Raw genomic sequence first — 4,940 nt, 5'->3', positions numbered from 1 at the left:
CATATTACCTTCTCTACTTTTCATTACTCCAATAACCGTTTATAAAACCCTTTTATACTTCATTCCAATCCCTCCTACGGTACTACATCAGATCAAAAGACCACTAACCAATTTCCCGCGTCAATGAGGTATCGCGTACCAATGATGATTCCTCCGCAAACACTCGCTATTTTCACCCAACGTTTCCCAATTGTTTTCTTTCCTACTCAACAGATGGCATTGTGATGCTTCTCCCCTTTCTCTGCATCTCTTTTCAAATCCTTCTGTAGTCTCTTATTGTCCTTCCATTTAATGCTCTCTGCTTTAATACCTACTTAGAGCTCTCCGTCCCTTCTCTGACGCATGTAATCACCTCTGTGTGTTTGGAGTTTTGTTACTTGATTTAATTCCAGCTCTGTGCAGATCAAAGCGTGTATGTAGCTGTGTCATATTATGCGGTAGAGAATCATGTATTTTATTTTCGTTTTGAAATGGCGTCTTACACAAGTTAAATGGAACTTAAATCTTACGTGGTAAGGTGCACTATGTCTTGCACAAACTGGAATGTTAATTGAAATTGGATAATTCTTGCTGGCTTTCCACATATTCTGTTTTTTTTTTTTTTTTTTTTTTTTTTTCTTTTTTTTTTCTTTTAGACAAGTTAAATTGAACTTAAATCTTACGTGATAAGGTGCACTATGTCTTGCACAGACTGGAATGTTAATTGCAATTGGATATTTCTTTCAGGCTTTCCACATATTCAAGGTATTTTTTTTTAGTTTCGTTTTAAAACGGACCTTTTAGACAAGTTAAATTGAACTTAATTCTTGTGTATTGAGGTGCAGTACTTTTTATACAGCTTGTAATATTACTGGAAAGTTGATATTTCTTGCTGACTTTCCACATATACTATATATAAATTTGTTTTTAGTTTCGTTTAAAATGGACCTTTTAGACAAGTTTAATTCAATTTACCTCTTACGTATTGAGGTGCATTTCTTCTTATACATCTTGTAGTATTACTCGAAATTTGATATTTCTAACTGACATTCCACATATAGTATATATATTATTTTTAGTTTCGTTTTAACGGGCACCTCTTAGACAAGTTAAATTTAACTTATCTTTTACTTATTGAGATGCAGTACTTCTTATAAAGCTTGGAATGTTATTCGAAATTTGATATTTCTAGCTGAATTTCCAAATATATTATGTAATTTTTTTTCAGTTTCGTTTAAAATGGACATATTAGACAAGTTAAATTCAATTTACCACTTTCGTATTGAGGTGCAGTACTTATTATACAGCTTGTAATATTACTCGAAATTGGATATTTCCAGCTGACTTTCCACATATACTGTATATATATATATATATATATATATATATATATATATATATATATATACATATATATATGTATATGTATATATATATATATATATATATATATATATATATATATATATATCTTTTTGTTTTTTAGTTTCGTTTTAACAGAGACCTCTTAGACAAGTTAAATTCAACTTACCTCTCACGTATTGAGGTGCAGTTCTTCTTATACAGCTTTTAATATTGCTCTAAATTTGATATTTCTTGCTGAATTTCCAAATATATTATATATTTTTCTCAGTTTTGTTTAAAAGGGACATATTAGACAAGTTAAACCTAACTCTTGCGTATTGAGGTGCAGTACTTATTATACCTCTTGTAATATTATTAAAAATTGGATATTTCTAGCTGGCTTTCCGCATATACTACATATTCATTTTCGTTTAATTTTAAACGAAACCTCTTAGAAAAGTTAGATTCAACTTATCTCTTGCGTAATGAGGTGCATTACTTTTTATAGAACTTGTAATATTACTCGAAAATTTTTATTTCTAGCTGAATTTCCAAATATATTATGTATTTTTTTTTAGTTTCGTTTTGAAAGAAACCTCTTACAAAAGGTAAATTCAACTTATCTCTTGTGTAATGAGGTACAGTACTTCTAATACAGTTTGTAATATTACTCGAATGTTGATATTTCTAGCTTAATTTCCGTATAATAAACTATTTTGATTTATTTCTATATTTATAGAAGCTTCTCAGACTTCGTAGTCTATCTTTCAGAGTGAACTGTTTTTTCTCAAATCATATACTATACGAAATATGCAAAAGTGATCTTTATAAACGAGGCAGATAATTAAATGAATATAAAATTATAAATTATGAACTTTGATCATATTGCAGTGGAATCTCCATTACATATGACATTTTGTTTATTAAATTACAATGTAAATTGAAATATGTATTGCACAGATAATATTCAACTTTTTTTGGAAAAAGTAAAACCTATGAAAGTTGATGAAATATCGGAAACCGAGAAGTGAAATTAATCAATATGGTTTAAAGGCCAAAAGGCAACTCATGAATAGCAGAGGCAAGGGACAGTGACATAGCCCTATCAAGCAGGACAATGCCCTAGAGACTGACTATATATATATATATATATATATATATATATATATATATATATATATATATATATATATATGTGTGTGTGTGTGTGTGTATATATATACATATAAATATATATATATATGTATATATATATATATATATATATATATATATATATATATATATATCCGCCCAAGCTAGGACCAAGGAGGGCCAAGCAATGGCTGCTGATGACTCAGCAGATAGACCTATAGGCTCTACAAACCCACCATCTTTAGCTCACAAAGATGGTGAGGTTGCAGTAACAAAAGGAAAAACTGAGTTTGTGCAGGACTCGAATCCCAATCTGGCGTTCACCAGTCAGGGACGTTACTACATCGGCCATTGGATTATAAAAAAAAAAAAAACAGTAACCAAATACAAACATGAAATTATGGACGAAAGCAAGATCTCAATTATCGTATTTTGCAATCTCGCAAAAAACATGTGAAATATTTGAATGAATTCGCGTCATGCATTCCAGGAAATCTCTCTTCCCCAATTCCATTTTCTAATGTATAGCTTCTTCCGGGAACATGAATCCTATTGTGTACTTAAATAATGGGAATAATAGAAATATATAATCTCGGAGGATTACCACCTACAGATGGCTTTGTTGGGCAAACTGTGGGCAGTATTATAGTTCCTTTACATAGTTCCTTTTCACTTCTATTGAAATTTCCAGTTCCTCGTTCCATCAACTCTCTGGCATTCAGGTACAGTCGCTCTTTGTATCTCTCTGGGGATAGTTAAATGGTAACTATTGTTGCTGGGTATTAAAACCATTGCTGTAATGTACTTTTAAAAGAAAGAAAATAATATGTAATACGCTCCTAAGGCCTTATCAAACAACTAGAACTTCTAATGAAATTTATATATTTGGATACGAAAAAGAAGTTAAATGTTAAATAATAATGAAATGGGTTTAATATCATTATCATTACTACCAAAGCTACAAGCTTACTTGGTAAAGCAAGATGCTATAAGCCCAAGGGCTACAACAGGAAAAAAATACCCAGTGAGGAAAGGAAACAAGGATATAAGAAAACGATATAAGAAGTAATGAAAAAATAAGATGAAATATGAAAAAAAAAACAGTAACATTAATACTGATAATTTGTATATAGACTAGAAAAAGACTTATATATGTCAGCCTGTTCAACATAAAAACATTTGCTGCAAGATCTTCTTTACCACGTTATCCCTACAGTAAAGGGTCGGCTTCCTGATGTGCCCTCTCTAGTTCCTTCTATCAGAGGTATCCTCTTCCACCAAACCTCTTCTCTCCATATCATCCTTCACCTGTTCTTGCCATCTACTTGTCTGGCCAAACCCCAGACATGAATACAAATATGACTGAGATTTTTGTCTTGTAGTGGATTAGAACTCGCTGCATTTGTTGTTTTTGTTGTTGTTGTTGTTGTTGCAGTTACCTAATAAAGGCATAATGAGTTCAACTGATTCAACTATCCGATTAAGATCATACGACAATTTAGTCAAAGCTGCAGCTGGAATAAAACTTCCAGAATACTGTGTAGTATTGATCCTCATGATGTAATATAATGTAATATAATCTTCGATATTATTAACATAGCAGGACTTTTACTGTCAACATGGATAATTGGTTGTGGTAACCGATGTGGTAACGTCCCCGACTGATGAAACCCAGACTGGGGTTCGAGTCTCGTTTAACCTCGTTAGTTCTTTTGATCGTTGCAACCACACTATCCTTGTGAGTTTGGGGTAGCCTAGAGGTCTATCTGCTGAATTATCAGCAGCCATTGTCTGGCCCTCCTTGGTCCTAGCTTGGGTGGAGAGGGGGATCGGGGGTTACTCATATGTAATATGGCCAGTCTTGAGGGCATTATCATTCTTTTGCCTCTGTCATTCATGAGCGGCCTTTAAACCATAAACCATTAATTGTTTACTAGATTATACTAAGAATTTCGAGAATCTTTCAATATTATCATTATTATTACTTGCTAAGCTATAACCCTAGTTGGAAAAGCAGAATGCTATAAGCCCAGAGGCCCTAACAGGGAAAATAGCCTAATGAGGATTGAAAACAAGAAAAAATAAGATATTTCAAGAACAGTAACATTAAAATAAATATTTCCTATATAAACTATAAACACTTTAACAAAACAAGAGAAAGAGAAATTAGATGGAAAAGTATGCCCGAGTGTACCCTCAAGTAAGAGAACTCTAACCCGAGGCAGTGGAAGACCATGGTACAGAGGCTATGGCACTACCCAAGACTAGTGAACAATGGATTGTTGATATCTTAATACAGAAATCTGACAGGAAAATAATAATAAGGAAGAAGTTTGAGACATTCAAAGAAATTACCTACTTTTATTTTAAGAAAACTTCCAAGTTGAAACTGTCTTTGTGAATGTCTAACTGCTGAGTCAGCAGTAACCAGTGCCTGGTCCTCTCTGATCTGACTCGAGTCCATTACTTTGCAGCTCATGAGT

This window comes from Palaemon carinicauda, chromosome 12 (assembly GCF_036898095.1).
Source record: "Palaemon carinicauda isolate YSFRI2023 chromosome 12, ASM3689809v2, whole genome shotgun sequence".
Taxonomy (NCBI): domain Eukaryota; kingdom Metazoa; phylum Arthropoda; class Malacostraca; order Decapoda; family Palaemonidae; genus Palaemon; species Palaemon carinicauda.
This window is presented reverse-complemented; position numbering follows the sequence as displayed.